Source organism: Plectropomus leopardus, chromosome 24, assembly GCF_008729295.1.
Source record: "Plectropomus leopardus isolate mb chromosome 24, YSFRI_Pleo_2.0, whole genome shotgun sequence".
NCBI classification, from domain to species: domain Eukaryota; kingdom Metazoa; phylum Chordata; class Actinopteri; order Perciformes; family Serranidae; genus Plectropomus; species Plectropomus leopardus.
The window spans coordinates 9,607,447-9,628,537 of record NC_056486.1 but is presented as its reverse complement, the minus strand read 5'-3'; the positions used below and the strand labels follow the sequence as shown (position 1 = coordinate 9,628,537).

Sequence of the window (21,091 nt, the reverse complement as noted above, 5' to 3'; positions counted from 1 at the left end):
CTCCGCACCGGCAACACTCAAGACCGTAGAGTATGTTTTCAGGTTGTCCGTCTGTCACATTGTTGTGAACGTCTTGAGGGAATTTCTTCAAATTTTACATAAACATCCATTTTCAGTCGATGATGAACCGCTTAGATTTTGTTGGTCATAGTTCAAAGGTAAAGGTCACTGTGACCTTGTGCTCATCGAATTCGAATGAGATATCTCAAGTGCTTCTTGAGGCAATTTTTTTTCAAATTTGGCACAAATGTCCACTTGGACTGAAGAATGAACTGATTAGGATTTGGTGGTCAAAGGTAATGGTCACTGTGACCGAACAAAACATGTTTTTGGCCATAACTCAGGAATTTGTATGTTATTTATGACAGAATTTCACACATCTTTCTAATAGAATATCCAAAAGGTCAACCTTTGATATCATATTGTTAAACAAAAACATTCTGGCCAGTGTCCTATCAAAAGAACAGGAGGGGGAAACATTTGGTCAGAGACTAAATTGATGACACTAATCTTGGGAGCCGTCCTTTAAACTGTGGTGATTGTATCAATCTTCTGTGTTGCCGTGTTGAAGATGTATGTTGTATTATGCAAGTATGTTTAAATTTTGGGTGAACTAACCCTTTAGTTCATTTTGTTTTTATGTAACTGTGGTTGTTTTTTTCTAACGTTTTAGTGTCCCCTCACAGGTATATTGTATTGTCAGGGGCTCATATTCCATCAGGCTAAATTCTTTCCTATCAGATAACCACAAATTCTCATTACCGATAACCTGAGGCGTCTCTTTGTTTCTACCAGGGTTAAGCAGCATTTTTGTGGGGCACGCTCTACTATCTCCTACCACTGTCTGGGTCTGTGTCTCCTAAGCTCATGTTTTTTTGGGTGCGGGCCAGGGCAGAGTTTGCCTCTGTGGTTTTCGGTCATGCATTCTCTCACACGGCATTCCAGACAGATCTCCTTACATCCACACATGGGTGTTTTTTTCCCTCTCTCTATCCTTCTTTCCTGTCTTTTTGTCTCCGAGGGCAGCATACCACAAAATCACATGTTGCCACAAATAGAAAACTTGTTTGAACCACTGCTTTAGAAAAAGCATGTTTAAACTTTACACATTCAGAGTAATTGATTACTCTATTCATGTTAATGCGGTGAAAGAAAAAGACATCCAAGATTTGGATCTTCTGGTCACAACATGATTGCTGCAGTGGCCATCGGGGTGGCCAGATGGGTCCCCTGAAAATCTTCGGGTGACACACCAAAGCCAAAAACCATAACTGAATTCCAGAACTTCTATTATGCTTTTAATTATGGTAGACTTCATGGAATAGGACCGGCTCCATATAATGTAACAAAAACAACGATTTTAAGTTTAATATCATATTCCTATTCTGCCTGTTTATCCACCTAAATCATACGGACTTGACCGTTAATAAGACAAATATACAGATTTAATTTGAAGGAGTGTGTTTATGTGAGGAACAAAGTGTAGGGGAGATTTGGATGTTACCATAGAACCCATTGTCATTCAGATATCTTGAGATGACAGTTCAGGACCCTTTGAAAATGTCCTTACCAGTTGTTCTCCTGCCAGAATTAGCCTGATTTTTAAATGTTATTCACCCTCTTCCTATCAAGCTATGCTGACATGGTTGGTAACAGTGGATGTGCCCCACAGCCTCTTGAAGACAGTAATGGCTGGTTAGCAACTGTATCATGGTGACCATAGCCCCCTCTGGCCCTCCCATGGGGGCGCCACTGGTTAGCTGTAATTAGAGGCTTTATTTGGAGTAAAGCTCTTCATATGCAGGCTGCAGTGTGAACACCACTGAGCACAAGGGAGCCACAGATTCATGAGGAAAGCCGTTTTTGGTTTTATGTCCAGGAATGCTATTCGGCTGGCTATTAAGAGCTTAGATAGGAAAGAGGCCCTTAAGTTCAGGAAAAGAAAAAAACATCTTTTGTTGAAAATATGAGCAGAGGGATGTCATGCAAGGTCAAGTTTAAATTATGATTGAATGATATTGCCAGATTACTAGATGAAGGGTTTAGAGTCGAACTCATCTGACCTCTCAAGGAGTCAAGTTCATTCTCTTGATCTATTGCTTTTTTCTTCTTTTTTTGGCATTCCTTTCAGTCAAGGCAATCAGCACTGGTTTTTATCAAGAAAAACAAAACAAAGCAGCTGTACAGGGACACTTCTCACTGTTGTTTGACAAATTTATGATCACAGCATCACAGGGAATCCAAATGAAGAATCCGTGAAACATCAGTTGGTCAAAAGTATTGCCAAAGGTAGTTGAACTTCCCAAAAGTTCCAGATTTCCTGGCCTTGAAGCACGCCATCACTTTGACGAAAGAAACGCGTCAAAGGACAGCGGGTGCCTATTGTGTCTGGGAGCAATTCATCACAATGGGAAGGGTAATGAAAAGCCTGGAGGGGACATGAGGGGCGACTGTAAATCTAGCCAAGCCGCAACGAGCTGCAGGCCAGAGCACTAAGTCAGTGGGGATGTGCTTGTCTGACAGATTGTGTAAAATAGTGTGTGTGTGTGTGTGTGTGTGCTCACTTCTTGAGCCTTGTTCGCATAAGACATTTGTAGAGCTGAAATTTGAATATTTAAAATCCTTGTCATAATAGGACGAGCAGATAGCGAGATTGGATCCAAATGAAACTGATGAGACTGCAGGATGAGTTCAGTGATTTAATGAGGAAAATAAACCAACAGCAGAAGCAGAAATAAATCCAAAAGACTCGAGGAACACAAAAAAAATTAAGAAGATATTGAAAGCTAGAAATGAAAGCAGATGATCTGACACTGAAACTGGACAGATGACAACAAGGTTAATGAGCGACAGGTGAAACTAACCAGGGCGGGCAGACAATCACAAAGGCAGGAAGTAAACAAAGATTTGACAAATGAGGAGTGACCTTCAAAATAAAACAGGAAACTAACTAAAACAAAAACCAAGGATTATGACGATCCTGCTTTGTTTACTAGCTTGCCTTCGTCTTCGTTTTTTGCCTTTGTTGGCACATTGCTATATCTGTTGGCACAGTACATCCAGCTGTAGGTTGTGCCTCCCCATTCCAAACCCCGGCTTTGGCTGGACGGCACCAGGCTTGTCCACATGACGCGTACAGGCAGCGTCACTGGAGAACGTAGCCAGACTGAAGCGGTCAACATGGCTCAATAGCACCACTGGTTAAAAAACTCCTGAAACTAACTTAAAAAACTAAAAAACTGCAGGATGCCTTTAAATTGCAGTGTGTTGAGCTTTCTTAGTGAGTGTAAGGATCTTTTTTTTCCAGGTCCAGACTTTGGAATCCAATCAAGAAACAGCAGTTTTTCAGTTAAAATAAAAAATTATCCGATGAGTGCCAGAAGGGAGGACTAACAATTAGCCAATCAGCACCACTCTCCAGAATAACGCATTGTCAAGCTGTGTGTGCGACACATGAGGAGAGATAATGGCATAGACAAGCTCCACAGACAAGACAGATGCTGTTATCGATATGGAGGCTGTTCTAAATGGATATGCCTTCACAACAGGCAGTTTTGACCAAAGAAACATTGTCTTAGTTCTAAGAACCCCCTTTTTGTTGCGTCTGTACCGAACACAGAGTAAAGCCATAAGGCTACATCCATCTCTGTTTAGGTATCTAACGCTGAGCATAAATGTGATTTAAAATGACAGATTAAGATGGATAAGATGGTCCCTAGTGATTGATTTGGGAAAAACAAGTGGACTTTGAAGTAGACATAATATCAGACTGAAGATGGAAACTGTAACGAGCTAAATATTCTGTCTGATATCAGGTGAAAGATCTATACTTAACTTCTCTAGTGAGTTCATTGCTTCCTCTTTCCCTTATCCTCAGCTTGTTCCTCTTAATCAGTTTGATCCTCCACATTGAATGATAACCCAGAATTTCACTCCTGTGTATTGGTTTATTTGCCCAGGTGTTTCCATTGTGTGATGATGATAAAGTGTGCGACTACAGAGAGTATGTTGCGTCCTGTTTTCCCTATGTGATGTCTGATGAGGATCTATGCAGTGAGAGTTACATAATGCAGACAGCATGTAGGAGTTTACTATTTTATTACGTAGCTCCTTTTGCAATAAAACTCTTGGACAACTCTGGCTTGGATTAGGCCAAAAGGACAGAAACTGCACAAAAGCTTTCATAAATGAAGTCCCAGCAGAGGGTATTGAGGTTATAAGCCTAGATTTGGACCAGAGAAGTGGACCCTCCCTTCGATCCTTAGACTGTTGCTGCCCTGACATAAAAACACACTGTGGGTCTCAAATCCTATTTTTCGTCTTCTGTTCAGTCTTGACAGAACTTTTGCACTACAGAGTCAATAAAATATGCAAGGGATTATAAAACGACAACATACAGTATAAAAAAGTCAGCTTCGGCCTTGCCAAAAAACTATAAACACTTGCCTCATCCCATTACACCACCACCCAGCCCTGTATTGTCAGCTCCTTACAATCTGTGGAGTTTTCCAAAAGAGTGTTAACAGACTGGAGTCGTGTCCAGGACTGCAGTTTTGTTTACCACTCAGGAATCCAAATGTGTCATTAGGAGACAAGGCTGCGTTCCTCACAGGAACCCTGTCAGATTCCTCCTCCACCTCCTCCATTAAATAAGTGGTAGTTGAAAGGTGACAGGAGTAATAAAGGAATCTCAGCTCTTGTTCCTGAGCGATGAGTGCCTGTAAATATTTCAGCATGGACGAAATACTTGTGAGCCGGATTACAGGTATGCACATGAGAGTTTTAGATAGATACATCCCCTTCTTGTTGTCATAATAACTGTCAGAAGTAATCCAGGGATTGGACAAGGTCAAGGACAAGGTTGAAGTTAAATCCCGAAGTGTGATGTTACATTTTTTCCCTTATTGCAAGTACAACAACAGGACTCACTACCTGTTTCTTAATTTTAGTGTGTCTACATGGATGATTAACTGTTAAGGCCTTTATGCCTGAACGTGTCTTGTAGCACGATATCATGTGTCAAGTTCACATTTCAGAGCCTTTTACAAGGTTCTTGTGTTAAAACTAGTCAACTATAAACATTGAAAAGCCATTGGAGGCAGTGTTTTCAACTCAGGAAACTAACAATAGTAACAATTAGCTTGCTAGAGCTGATTAAATCTGCAAGTGACAGTTTCAACTGACAAAACCAATGGTTGCTAGTGAGAAATGAGAACCCTGCCTTTATCTATTATTATCGTATGTATTATAGTCCTTTTTACACCAAGTTTGCACTTTATAGACACAACTAAGTCCTCTCTTAGCCATTGTTTGTATGTGGGAGCTATTTGGGTTGTAAAAGGGCTAAAAAATGGGCCCTATATGGGATTGTCCACCGGTACTATATTGACCCCATGCCAATTGCCCACATGGTAGCCCTAGCATATCCCATGTGGGGCCTACTTAAGTAAACCCACCCATGTGGACATTTGGCATGGGGTCAGTATGGTTCCTGTGGACAGTCCCTTATAGGGCCCATTTTTCAGCCCATTTCCTACGCAAATGCAAATGTTGGCTATGCCTAGTTCGCATTTTGAGCACAGAATCAAATGATGGCGGCATGTGCCTTGAGGGAAACTAGCAATTAATGTGGGTTTTCCAGATACTTGGCTGTTGGACAAATGGCATTTTGATCCAATGTGACATTTTTCACACCATTGAGTTTTCAGAATTAGGAGCCATCAGAATAATTCACAGCACTGCATATTCTCTGGCTGCTGAAATAATTATTCCCAGCCACAGTAACACTAGCTAAATGCAGGACATCCCACATCTGTCTATACTTTATGCATTCTGTCATTTGTATGTATGTGTTTGTAGACTTTCAACTGTGTGTGTTTTGGATTACGCTGTAACTCAAGAAAGCAGCTGTAAGCCCTCAGGTTCCTCTTTGCCCCAGACTTCTGGCTGAGGGTGTCAGACTTTAGCCATCAGATAAAGAGAACTGTGACAGCATGTCAGACTAGTAAACGCTCAAGGCAAGGATGCCTGGGATGCATTTCCTCCCTGTCAGATGGGGAAAGGGTGTGGGTATAATTACACCAAAAAAGGGCAGTGTATCTCAATTTAATAATACAGTATTTACAGCTGACAGTTCAGCACATGTGCACATGTTCCTTGAGGGGGGGTTTCATTGTCTGTCAACACTTAATTTGTTTCTTTTATTATCCATCTCTTTATTAAAATCTTAATTTGACCCACTGATGGAATAGAAAAATAAAACATTGGCGCCAGTGAAATAGCAGGATCAGTTTAGCATTTAATTTGTCTATTTTTCATGCATGACATCATCAGCACTTCGAGGAACAATTCATCTTGTGATTGTACTTTCAAAATTATACACACTGCTTTAAGGGTGGACTTCCCTGATCATTTGTTTCTTATGTCCAAATGTCAAATAAGGTGTCGGAGATTGTAGCGATTTATTATGTGAAGGGACATCGGCAAAACAGAACGACAGACGTAATGTGTTTCAGATTGTTCAGAGACCACCAGATTGCATTTGTCTTCTTGTATTTCAGCAAAATCAAGCTAAACAGGAACAATTGTTCATAATGGCGGGCTCTGAAGATTTAGTTTGGCATTTGCTTACTGTGGTGTGGCTCGGCTCTATATTGCATTGTTTGAGACAGACCAGATTTTAAGCAGGCTGTGCATTGCATACTTTACAATATTGAAGGCTATTGTATGAAGCAAACAATTTAACCGCATCCTAATTGTCATGTTTTTCCTCCTTTTCTTGCCTCGTCTTTGCTGTTTTATTGACCAACCCAGTTTCTCTGCATATTTCCCCTTCCCTCTGCCTCCGTGACCACAGCGCAGTGCCAAATAGGTTTCTGCATCACTGTCTGTCCATCTTCGTTCCAACTCTGTGACCCTAAAAGACCGGACAGACAGAAACAGGAGACTGATGCAGTACAATATTGATTCTCCTGTTTTATGGACTACAAAAGAACAAAACGTCCCAAAACTTGAGGAATCATGACTTAATAGTTATGTTTTATTCTGGTCTTCCAAAAAGGGTTAATTTCTTATTGGAATTTGGAATTAAGCAGCCTACATTAAGTGGGAAGATATGGCACTCAAATACAAATCACCCTTGGTTTAAATAATTTTAAAAAAATGTTACTACTAACAGCACACAATGGGTTTGCAAAATAATAACTGGTAAACAAGGAAGCCAAATTCAACCACAACTTAGCAACCCAGTCGCCGGAAAACTGTTGGAATTGTATGTTTCTGCAAACCACAGATATGTTGCATTTGTATGCTATTATGTGGCAGATACATAGAAACTTCATGTTTCAACAATGCTGTGGTTAAGTGTGGTTAGGTAGCACAAAACACTTGGTTATGGTTAGGGAAAGATCATGTTGTGACTCTGGTTTCAGAGGCACAATCCCAGCTGGAAAAGTGGCGATGTCTTGGTAAAAACAACCACTTTTGATGGCACTATAACAGCAGAAAATGCAGAAAATTCTCAGTACTAAACAACCTTTTTGTGAGATACTATCCCAGCAGAAAACACAGCAATTTCTTGGTAAAAAGAAACCACTTTTCATGGCACTTTCCTGGCAGAAAACGCAGCAAAGTTTTAATTAAAAAAAAAAAAAAAAACGCTTTTCATGGCACTATCCCAGGCAGGAAATGCAAATGTGTCTTGATAAAAAAAAAACATAGTGATGTGTCTGTAAAAAACAAAGCCAGCTCATATTCTGTGTCACCATTGAAAGGTTCATACAGATGAAACATTGTTAATGTAACATATTTGTAGTTTGCAGAAATATGCAATGCCAACATCTTCTTCTATCATCTGGACTGAAGTTACAGCCTCAAATATCACAGTATAGACAGATTAGAGCAATTATCTAATGTATATTTTAAGAAGTTTGTGCAGCCATTATGCAAGAAATTGCCGTCATGTGAAAAATTAGAGCTTATTGGGCAACTTTAGGAAACACCTTCCTCAAGGACATGTGCCTGTGTTGCACAAAAGTCTAAGACAACACTGCTCAGCAAGAGACAACATAGCCAGACAACACACAAGATGCCAACTCTGAGCAGAGGCTACATAATGTTGTTCTCTAGGAATGAGACAAAGATACAAAGAGCAGACAGGAGGAGACATAAGATGATACCGATGTCCACTGGGAGCATTTCAGAAGCATCTTCAAGCAGTCTGCCTTTCAGCGGCCATATTTCCAAAACTGGAAGCACTGTAAGCATGTTAGCTTGAAGATGTTTGCATTTAGCTCAAAGCATGTGAGGTTCAGTACGGCCTCATACAGCAGCTGGCATGATTGTAGACTTGTTCTTTTCTCTTTATCAAACCTCTTTGTCACTTGAGGTGAGTTTAAATATTAATATCTGACTACATTAAATATGCCTACTTTTTTGGCACTGTATTTAATGTCTCAAGGCCTTCACTGACATTATAGGTTGTTAGTAAACACATACATTTTCTTAATTTTAACTGTACTCAATTGCCTCTAATCTCCACCCAGCGTTTGGCCATGTGTGTTTGTGTGTGATTGTGTCTCAAACTACTTTACCAATCAGCTTAATATTTTGTCTGCATAGTGATGACTGTATGCTCAGGGAGTTCCCATGATTGCAGTGACACACAACTTTTGGAAAAACCTGTTAGCTGACTTTCCATCAAAGGCTTCACTGGAAACAAGCCTTGCCATCTGTTGTGGGAAACATTTTTCAAAAACTGACATCCAGAGTTTGGTCTCATTTTGAGCTTCAGTTTGATTCCATACCTGATACCACTGGAGTTCAGACATGTACAAGTTGAATAAATCTCCCTTTTTGTTATCTTTGCAAACATGTTGACTGTGAAAGACATGGGAGGGAAAATTCCATCAGGTATTTTGCCTGCCCAATTTTTAAAGACTTGCAGATTTTGTTGATTTGGACATCTTCTTATGATATTTGTGCTAAATATCCAGAAAAAAAACATCCAGAAATATTCTTAACAGAACAGAGATCTGGTGTTGAGTTAGATTTAAACTTATCTAACTGTCCAGCACTTACAAGCATCTGTAGAGAAAAATGCCAAAATAGAATTCCATTTAGAGCTACAAACAAATTAAAATGTTGAAAAAAAGTCTACATAACCAGAGAGAGATGCAGAAGGAACACCAGAGACAGAGTGCAGTGGAAAGCTGGTTATTAGAGCATGTTGGTCTTGTTTTGATGGGGCCCTGCACTCTTAATGACAGACTGCTTTGGCTTCTATCAGTCGGCATCTCACTCCCTCTCTGGCTTTCCCAGAAAACCACTGAGGTGAAACAGATACAGGCCTAATTGGGGTTTTACAATCACGTACAGGGTGTGCAGTACACATGCACACACACGGAGCTCCACATCGCGCTCCAGCTCGAGAAGCCAAAAGGTTTTAGGCAGCACTGGCTGACACACAGGTACATCTCCAACACTTGGTTCATCAATCAAGCTGATTTATATGTTTGAGGACTGTGTGTACTGCCAGTGCAGCCACTAATCCAGGATCAGGAAACTTTTCTGCATTTGAGTGGTTAGTTACATGCAGGAAACAATCGAGGTATATATTTATGTATATTTACAGGCCTTCTGTTGTTACACATTGTGCTCCAGACCCACAGAAATGTTGCAAACCTGTGTTTACATGAAGCAGCCTGTATGTGCTGAGATTATAAAGCTGTAGGGGATCATCAGCATGCCACAATAGTCTGGGATGACAGGCCAATAAATGACAGACGACCAAACACACACACTAATGTGGACGTCTTAATAGAGAGAGACTATGGAATGTGGTGCGTAGCTTCCACAAACCCTCACTTTGTCTCTTCCTTTTCGCTGTAATAACTTCTTGTCATTTTGGGTTATGCTATGTGTTAAGACATTTCCCACCACCTGACTTTTTCCATATTTCGTCACTGAACGTCAGGGAAAAAAATTAAACCAAAGATAACTTTGTTTGTTTACAACACTGGTCAAAAAAAAATGGATTTGATGGATTGCTCCTGGATTATAAAAAGCCTTATTAAACAAGAACAATCAAAACCTGAGATGTGCAAAGCATCCTGCCTTCATATTGACTTCCTCAAGCCTCTCATCAGCTCCTCCTCCTTCATTCAATACACCTGCGATGTTTTCAGTATCCTCTGTGTAATTCACCTCAGCCCTCCTTCAGGACAGCACATAGGTGAGTCTGTGACATTTATTTTGTTTTATTGCAAAATCTCTTCACATTGTTTTTATGAACAGTCACAAAAAAAAGAAATCCAGCACACCTGAGTGTTTGCAGCTTATCTGCCCCACCCATCTGACTTGTGTGTTTTAATAATATTGCAGCTCTGGCTGATCTCTACTTTCCAACACCTGAGAAGACGGACAAAAGAGAACAGTGTCAAGTTTCCACTGGTAGGTGCGAGCAATTGACGTGAGCGAGTGTGTCTGCATTTAAGCACAAAATTTAAATGTATGACCAAAATGAGACTTTCATAACAATGACATAGCTGGGTTACACAAAAAGAGTCTTGTTAACGTACCTCTGTTGGTCATGTAACACAATATGACGCAAGATCATTTCGCAATATATTAAATGTGCAAGTTGGTAAATGGTGGGAAAGGTATTCAGAACATTAACTTAGAATATTAATAACACACTATAAAAATACTCCATTACAAGTAAAAGTCCTGCTGTCAATTTTCACATAGATAAAAGTCTAAAAATGTACTTGTATCAAGTAAAAATATTCTTATTGCATAGTGGCTACTGTCAACGTTATCGAGATCTTAATATTCATGTGAAGATATGCAAGCAGTACTTAAGTGATGAAGTTGATCAAGGTAGAGCTCACTTTAACTGCCTAATATATAAATATTTTACAAAGTTTTGTATGTAAAATCTTAATTTGAAGCGCAAGTAAAGCTCTTAAATAAATGTTCCTCAAAATTGCACAAGTACAGTATTGAAGTAGATGTATTTTTTTATTTTCCACCACGGTAATGACAGTTATAGGCATGATTATCAGCCCAGAGTGTGATATAGTAATTTAAAAGTGAGAAAGTTAATACACTCACTAATTATCTAATCCAAATCCAATCCACATTTATTTATAAAGCACATTTAAAAACAACAGTTTACCAAAGTGCTGTACATCAATAAATAGATTTTTGAAAAATAGCATAAATAACATAAAAACATTAAAAAGAAAACAGTTCACATTTTAACAGTCGCTCTTAAAAAAACATTTCATATACTTGTTAGACAGATTTGCACTCCTGTGCATGCAGCTTTTACTGCTGTCTGATATTGTTATGGCTATATGATGTCCTTGTGCAACCCTAACACCAGCATGACACATCAAAATGTCTACTAGGACTCAGGTTATCAATAACAGTAACGTGATACAGTGTCACTCTGAGGGCTTTCACACTATGATTTCCACACTGCTTCAAGAGCCCCATCAGTACACAGTTTATGTTGGCCTCACAATTGCGTGACTAGACATGCATTGCCGGAGGCATATTTTCTCAAAGAAATGGTGTTAAGGAGCCCTAGTTACCGACAGTGGCAGGAATTCCTCGGAAGTTTGCCAGCCAAAATCTGACAAGGTTTAACACTTCACTAGGTACTTTTACATGCGCACTAATATTCCCCTATTATTCTGAATATGACAATATTCAGAATTTGATTCATGTCACGTAAACGGCATGATGTAGGAAAAACCTGTACTCTGTCAGTCTTCATCTTGATAAATAACGAAATCAATTTGAGGAGCCACAGTTGATTTTATATGAATATATAGGTTAAATGGCAACATAAAGCGGATCTAAGAAATACTTGGTACAGTACGAACATGGACAAAGACACACCAACATCTAACAGTAACAGAAGAGTCATTCAGCCTCATACAGCGCATTTCACACGTCATACAAGCGTGTCTGTCATTGTAGTCCAAACATGTAAAAGGTCTCACTCTCGCAGTATCTTAACATTCATATCTTAACTGATAACGTGTGAATCATAGATTTCCATACAATTATTCATGATTACATTAACATGCTTTCATATGTAATCATTTTCTATGACACAGCATATTCCATTTGGATTTTTCCCAATTTGGCCATATTCTGATTATAGCATTTTCCAACAAAGATGAGGAATTTGCCAGACTATTTCCAGTTTTAATGGCATTAGTTATACTTAATACGGAGCACTCTTAATAAACATCTCAATTGGGGTTTTTTAATGCAATTTGAAGCACACAACCTCTTGCCTGTTCACAGTGGGTTCTGTGTATTATCATGGCTGCAGATGCATGCCCAAAAGGAAAAGCCAACATTTCAAGAAGAAACACAGCTGATTCTAAAGATTATGAAAGATTTCACAAGACCAACCGTTTCATGAAGGCGATTGAAGGAATGGGGCAGGGAGAGAGAGGGACATGTAAGGACGGGCCAATTAAAGACATATTTTTTGCATTTGTAATTACTGAGATGGAATTAAATATTTCACATCATCCAGTGGATTTATTGCTCACGGCATGGGCGGGAAGTTCCTGGTACACAAGTGCATCTTAAAACCATTCAGTCACACACATTGCTCACACCTCGCTGACAGAGACCTGGCTGAAAATAATTAATTATCTCTTTAATGATAAGCCCCCATGGACCACATTAGTTTTCAGTTTTTAGTTTTGACATTTTCAACGAGGGGTCCAGGGAACCCTAGGGGTCCTTGCGGGAGGTCTAGTAAGAGTCATAAAATGACTTTTCTGATCCGTCACTGTTATCTCCTCATCTGTAGGTGACAACTACTGAATTCTGGTCTTAATCGTATCTGAAACCCAAATCTTATAGGTGATGGTCCCAGGAGTGAAATCTATCAAATGGGAGGTCTGTTAGGTATGTTTCTATTATTCCAATTGAATGCAATGTAGGCGTGTTTTGTGAGCGCTAATGGAAAGGCAAGCCCCTCATATGTGGGAGAACCCACGTATGAGGGATTTCTGGGAGATGATAGTCCACGATTTCACAGACACTGACATTCATCGACCTGCCTTGACTTGTTCGTGTTTGTACAGGCCATGCAGTCTTAAACACAGTGACAGTGGAAAAAAAGCGCTTTATAACTTTTTATTTGCTGTCTGTGTATGTGTTTGTGTGTTATGTATGACAGTATTTTGCTGACTTTACTGACTGTTACCATTACAGGATAAACTGACTCAGTTGTGTCAGATACACTCAGCTACCTTACTAACATTAGCAGTCATAAGCTAATGGTCATACCAAAACAAGTAACACTTCAGCAGCAAAACCACTGATCATATTGATCCTTCGCCCTACACTCTGATCATCTGTGTGTCATTGAGTTTACTTCTTTTGCCACACATTTAGTTAAAAATCATATCCTTAAAAAGAAAAAGTCACTTCATGGAATATCTACACCAAGAAGGTGTAAATCTAGCAATCAGTAAACAAACTACAATCAGTTGTTGTTGTGCAGTTTTGCCAACAACATAGTTTCCATAGTTTACAGTCATGTATTAACCTAAAGACCTACTTCACCTCTCTGTGTTACAACGGCATGATGTCATTTGTCATAAAGCACGTGGATTTTATTTGTGGTCCCGGTTTAGCTGCCTGCGCTTTGTAACAGCTGCCAAAGTTGATCACAGATGTTTCCAACCCTTTCTTGTGATTCGACCGCAGTGCTGAGGCAGCTACTCGGATTTGGCAAATGCACTTTTCTGTCATCACCGTGTGGCGGGATTTTGGCCTGTGCTGAGCAATGTGCCCCTTTTGATGGGTTGTAGGCAGGATGATTTAATAGTTCTAGAGAATGCATTTCCTACAGAAAGTGCGTGTGAATGCTGAAAGCCGAAATGGATTCAAAAGCATTGTTGAAATGCAAAACTGGAGGCTAAACTGCTCGTCAACTTAACAATACCCTAAATTGTAGTTTGGTGCAGTTAGTGAAACCACTAGTGCATTTTGTCATAAGTGCTGTCTAGCTTGTATGACAATATCATTGTCAATTTTGCCTTTCAGGGTTACTGCATGCAGTAGTTTATTAGACATGGGATCCACTCTGCATGAAAATGTTGAAACAGCATTCACACAGTTACTGAAAGCCAGTGATATGTGCCCAGTTTTCCCTCAACAGCACTGAACATTTGCCAAGATCTTCATTGTTCCACTGCGTGTCAGTGGGAAAATAAGAACTGAATGTTGTGATGTGTGTATGAACCATAGCTGTGTACAAATTAGCTAATGTAGCTGCATGAGGCTGGGGTGCAGGTGTGGGATATGGAAAGGGAAACATCTATGTGTTAAAGATTCAGTCTTCTGTGCCTTTTATTACTGTGCACGTGATTATCAACATAATGGTCATAGTTTTTTGTGTTTTTTGGTGGTCAGATGGAGGATGGGCCAATGAAGAATCCATTAAATTTTCAAGTGGATTGGAATCATAGGGCTGATAAACTAACCATGCTGTGGATTCTGTTTTGTAAACATTACGAGTTAGGGTATTTGGCCTTGGCAGTGGTCTGCACTCTCTGGAATGTGTTTTTGGCCTAAAACAATCACATTTAAGAATGTTGATGCGAGTAAATGTGAGATCCAGTCTTTTAAAACTCCTCCACATGTGTAATGTATTTGTTTAATATATTGTGTGAAACAGTAGAATTTTAAAATACCTTTATACAGTACTAATGGTGTGACCTTGTTCTTCCATAAAAGCCACACCCTTGATTTTTATCATTCCTTACATTAGTTGTTGCAACATCACAATGGAGGATTTATTTCCAGATATTCCCGTCTTATTATATTATATTCCCACTTCTGATGAAACACGCTTCTGTGTTTTCCTGTAAGCTGGCAGTCAGAGAATCAAGGGGCCCACTGCACAAATCCCCAGTGGAGCAGTGTGGCCCTCAGAGCCCCTTGACCGAGGTGCTTAACCTCAATTAAGTCTCCCTGCATCCAAGCGTATGAAACGGCTGGCTATGGAATGCAAAACTTCGCCAACGAGAGCTGCCAAGTCAGCAAAGACCACAGTAATGAAATAATGAAATCGGGTTATAATGGATGCAATGGCCTGTAATGATATAATTACCTTGCAGGTACCCCACAGTGTTGTCATGTGCACAACAATGGAGGTATGTGGGCATTAGTCACTGGAAATAATTTTTTTGTGGGTTTAAAATAGTAGCTTCCATCCAGTTCATTCATCAAACTACCGTCAAAGTTGGATCCCCGCTGAGTTCTCTTGAAGTCTTAAATTCTCCATGCGGATGAAAAACAGGAGTCTCTTGTGTTTGCTGTCAGTGGTGGCAGAAGGGGGGCTTATTATTTGATGTTTTGAGATAATCCAGTGCTGCATTCCTCCCTGGGGCAACCTCAGCCCAGAGTGTGAAGGTCTCGGTGCCTTGACCACATTAGACAGTTTAATCACTGTACACCTGACCTGCTGACCGGAGGCTTGACTTCCACAATCCCTTTTGTCCCTCTTTCACAAAATCATACATGCACCGCTTGATACAAGTTAATCTGTATCACATATAATACTGGTATCCTGTATATATTTGAATCATTGTTTATTATTATTCCATTTAAACAAAATGACCACAGTTCATGTTGCTGGAGGGTTATTGCTGTAGATGAAAGAAATGATACTAAGACTCCCATGATTGTTTAGCCCCGAGCTTCAGGCTCGGTGAGCAACAGGAATCTGGGTTTGTTTAGCTTGACTCGATTTCCCTGAGAATGCGTTTGGTCCCAAGCAAAGCTGGATGGGCAAAGGAGAAACATGGTGTACTCACTTTTCTGTAAAATGATCCGGACGAACAGGGTCTTAATTAGTCTTATTAAGGCACTACATTGAAGGCACAGTGCGAATCCACATAAACAGAGGTAAGTTCAGCATAAGGTTAGCAGTGAAAATATCTTGGTATATCATTCTTTTCCTGCATTATTTTATCAAGTACTTAACCAAATAATTTGTGCAACTTTGTGTGATGTTAACGTTTTTGTGCATCGTTGCTGAAAAAAAATGTTGAGGCTCATTTTCAAACTCTATGGCCTATTAATCATCCATTCCAGGACACAAGACCTCTAGTATTGGAAACAATCCAACTAGTATCAATTAAAACAAAGACATCTGTATTATTTTTTTTTTTTCTAAAAAAGCTCTTTCAAGAATTCAAATTTATTTGGTACAAGCTCTTCTTTTAGGTTTCCATAAATAGCAAGTAAATCAGCTTTTGGTCTGGAGTAAAGATGTCACATACGTACTGTATACAGTGTTTATGGGCAGTTAGTTTCTTATTATAATAGAAAAGAAAGCACCAAAATCTGGATCCATGAGTGCAGATTAAAGTATTAGCGTCCAGACAGAGGCCGGATTCTAGGACTGTTTTTATAACCCACATTCATGGTGTATTTTGTTTGCTTTAGTTTCGGAAGTTGGCTCGTAAATGATATGATGCTCTGTCTTGTAGGTTTTGTCCTTGCTCGTATGCCTGATGGGTTGGAAAATGTGTTTTGTTAAGATATTGAAGGAATAACTTTCTATTTTGGAATATACTTATTTGCTTTCTTGTCAAAAGTGAAAATGTTTGATATCACTCTTGTTGCTGTATGTTTACATAAAAACTGGAACAGCTAGCCCAGCACTGTAATAAAAACTACTCTTAAGATTTTAGTTACTTTACAGCTAAGGAAAAAAAAGCTTTTGAAAGAGCCAAGCTAGCTGCCTCCTACTGTTTCAAGTCTTTATGCTAAGCTAAGGTAACTAAGCAAAACTCTAAAATCATTGGTGTTACATTAGTTAACAGATGACTTATCATATTTGCACTATTTTCCTTATTAGCATGCGTTTTCACAAACAATTTTACTGTACACAGTGAATGAAAATGTTCAGTCAGTACAGTACATGCAACCCAATCACCAGAAAAAATGTTGGCATTGTATGTTTCTGCAAACCAGGGAAATGTTACATTTGCTTATTATAATGTTGTGAATATGTTAAAACTTAAAACATTTCAAAAAGGCTGTGGTAAATGTGGCTAGGTTTTGGCAAACAAAACACGTGGTTATGGTTAGGAAAATATTATGTTTAACCTAAAAGAATCGCTTTTCGTGGCGCTCTCCATGCTGGAAAAATACTGATGGGTTGCTACAACACCTATCAAAACACCCATGTTTGCTGCCTGTAAAGCAGATGGAAACACAGCAATGACATGCTAAAACACAACCAGTTCTGGCCAAGGTGACACACCATCCACCTTCCTATCCAGTCAGCAAATATACTACATAACTTTTTTTATTATATTTATTTAATGTGCAAATATAAGGTGTTCATGATTTGCAGAAATGTACAATGCCAACATATTCTTCTGGTGAATAGGCTGATATATAAGCTAACTGACTGGAGGAGAGCTACATTCACACAGTAAATGCCTCTGAAAAAATGGCCATTTATCACAAGCAGTGTAAACACAGCTTTTATCCAAACAAGCCAAAGAAGTATTCATAGAAACTTTGAACCTTATTTGTCAGAGTATTTCATTAATGGTGCAAAGTGACTAACCAAGCAAACTCCTTGCGCACAGAATACATGTTACCTGTAGTGTTTATTATGAGAGTAGAGGTTTAGATATTTTTGGACCAGGATATCACTAGGGAAAAAAGGAAAAAAGCAGCATATAGCCTACTGAGATTTGGATAAATGACCTTACATTTCCAGTGAAGCCTCTCAAATCTCTGAAAGCAGCACACATCATGGGAATACCCACTGTGGTTTAAAGACTCATGTAGGGAATTGCCCCTCAAAACATTCCCATAAAATCTCCAGGAAAGATTATCAGCAGCAAATATCTGGCCTACCACAGGTCTCAGGGGAGTTGTGTACAGTGTGGACACAAGGCCAGAGGTTACATTTAAAAGAGTCCTCTTTTACAAGGTATGCTTTTCACATAGGTTGAAGAGGAAGGGGGTTAAGCCACAGGAATGTTTACCTATTTAGGACAAGGGAAGTAGAGTATGGAAGGAGGTAAAGACTTGTAGGTCTGATGTTGACCACATCTTTCAAAGGGTTCAAACGAGGCAAGACGACCACTTTAACTTGAAGGTTTAGAATCAATGTGTCGAATCTAAATGGACAAAAGATAGAATTATCCTCCAAATATTGATCTACATTCACCTTTCTGGTCTGATAGTTGGTAGACTATAATCAAGTACATAGCCTTGTGTTGTCAAACATCAACGTTGTTGAGATGCTTTTGAGCAAGTCAGCTCCAGAGTAGCTGCACTGTGCTGACTCTGACCTCCAACCTTCCTCAAGGGGGTAAGCAAGAAAATCTGTCAAGTAAGACATGATCATTATTTCAGTCAATTGGAGTCGTTAAACCCTCTGTTAAGCTGTTGAACTTTATTTGCGTCGCCACTTCATGAATTATGTGGATTCTTCGTCTTATCCAAACAACATCATGTTAGAAAATAAGAAATCCCATTATTTGTGCCACACACAAGGTGACTATAATTAGAGGACTTAAATGGCCACAATTCCCTTAACATGATGTAAATTAAATGTTTTGTAGCAGTTGGCTTGAAGCCGAATATTTGCAACATTCTTAAAACATACTGCAATGTCGCTTCCTGTTAAAAGTTTTGAAAACCTTGCAGTCTTGTAGCAACAGGATAGTTGCAGACTGGAAGAGTTTCACAATTTGTGTCAGTGTATCACAGTGACCCACTGCCCTATACCCTGGATGCCAGACACCAATAAAAGCAGCCATAAAGCATGCAGAAATTGTGTACGGCTACGCCTGGTCTGAGTTACACGCCGTGGCACCACATTTACAGGCGCGACAGGTTTGTCAGGGCAGAACAATGGCGACTGTATTGAAGGGTCCTTAATGCTGGCATTTTATTAAGCCCCTGGGAGGCAAAGCAGGCTGCATTTGGAGAGAGGATATATGCAGGAGTGCACACGTGTAGTTGAGGAATTTGTGCATTGTATATGATTGCAAGAGTTTTTACCACTTCCTGTCTCTTGACCCTTGACTTGGGGGGGGGGTGTCCACTAATGAGGGAGACTGAAGTTAAATTGTGACATAAATCCATATAGGGACTTAATGGCAGACTTAAGCTGTACATAGAAATAGTGTAACTTTAATAACTCAGTAAATCTTCTCTGACACTCTATAGATGTCTTTGTTACAACCTAAAAGAAGGGCATGTTACAGTGGTACAAATTGTGTTTCGGGGAAGTATTATTAATTTGACATGAGTGGTTATTCTGAAAGTTACCACTTCTCCAATTATGGATATAGACATGCAACCAAAGCTGCAGGCAATAGAGTTTTGAGACACTGTGAGTCACTGTTTGCACTGGTTCTTTGGTATAGGTATAGTGTGTACCTAGATGTGTATGTGTGTGGTTGTGTTGTGAGAGTGTTTATTTGTAGGTATAGATAGTCTGTGTAATCACTGGCTTCGCTAGTGTGACGCGATAGAATGTTATCTAATGAATAACCTTTATTAACGTAATAAAAAATGGAGAGTCAAAAGCAAACCGTCAGCAGGACAAAATGTTCTTACTTGCTATCCTTGAATGAGCTACAAGAACACCGGTGACGTTTAAGGAGAGGTATTCACATGAGTCGGAGTTTGTAGTTTTTAAAAATCTATTTTCAAAAATAGGCAACAGTATTCTCTGTCTCAGTTGTAATGATTGAGGAACATCCTGGCGTACTGAACATACTGTATCTTACTGACTGTAGTTAAGTCTGTTAGCAGATAATTTAAAACATGTCAGAACAACAGAAAAAGGCTGAACTCTCTGATGATAAACTACCTGTCAAAATGATGATATTGATTATTTGGTGGTAAAATTAAAGAGAGAGAGAGAGAGAAGTTTTGTGGTCTTGAAAAGAGCTTGGAGGCACTTGCAAATAAAGTAACATGTCATCTGCATGAAGTCTAATCTTGAATTCTAGGTTCAAGGGTTTATTTTTGATTAATTGATGCAGCAGGGTTGATTTAATGAAGACGGCAAAATGCAGATGTTATAAATGACATCCACAAAGATATAACGCATTACGTATATATGTAGTCTACAGTACATATATCAAGTTAATGAATAGCTCCCTGAAATCAGAGTAATCAGTATTTGTTAGTTTGGATTGGATTTTGACTTTTAAAAAATATTTAAAAGTATAATACAACTGGCGATCCTCCCTAGCTGAAACACAGCCTGGTTTGCATATATCTGCAAGAAATAATACAACAATATCTACTTTTGCATTTGATTTATACACCTAATATTATTACCTATTATGCCTATGCAGTGGAATGCCATTTTCTGAATTAATTCCTTGAAGTAGAGTGCTAGCTGGAGCCTGGACTTTTTTCTACCGTGGCTATAAATGCTCAGCTGAATGAGCCCAGGCAATGACACAGCCTATTAAATGTGCTGAGAGCAGCTTGAGGTGGCCTAACTGTTAAGACTCTGAGACCATTTACAGGACAGAGTCCACAATAGTGACCTTAAGTCTGGTACTTTTCTCAAGCTCCATCAATGGCCTACAGCATACACATTAAGAGATAGTGATTCTGAATCGGATTAAACAATGCACTGAAGTTGTGTATACCTGCAAGGGCCTTGGTGAAGTATGAGGATCAGTTATGTGATATTTGTTGATAGGGAAGGCTTTTAGTTGATGTAACATGCTTATAAAAGCACTGAAGTGACTGGACTGAATCCATATGTCATAACACAATATCAACTGACAGAAATATACACAAGAGACACACAAACCATGAAACACAAATTTAATTGATCGTAAAATATAAATTAATTTGATAGTTAAAGTAGAAGAGGAAAGACAACAAAAGAGTCATCCCAGCAACAAGTTTTCAGAATGTATTGTAATAAATTTAGAGATTCCATGAACTAAAACAGGCAGAAATTTATTCATGTTAAGCCAAACGCTGATTTTTTACCCCCCTAACCTTAACCAAGAAATCCCTTATTGGCAACCCTCTAGGC

General features: G+C 39.2%; 1 protein-coding gene across 4 annotated transcripts in view; it reads left to right on the top strand.

Annotated features, from left to right (window-relative positions):
- Positions 1 to 9,468: 9,468 nt before the first annotated feature.
- The window catches only part of LOC121962677 (sodium- and chloride-dependent GABA transporter 2-like), a 34,979-nt gene continuing 23,356 nt past the window's right edge, over positions 9,469 to 21,091 (top strand). For 2 of the 4 annotated variants that reach the window (XR_006107155.1, XM_042512921.1), the window contains exons 1-2: positions 9,469 to 10,231; positions 10,381 to 10,449. The gene's annotated coding sequence lies outside the window, so the exon portion shown is untranslated. Of the gene's footprint in view, positions 10,232 to 10,380; positions 10,450 to 21,091 lie in introns of those variants that run through there. The other 2 variants (XM_042512924.1, XM_042512922.1) reach the window with 2 other exon arrangements.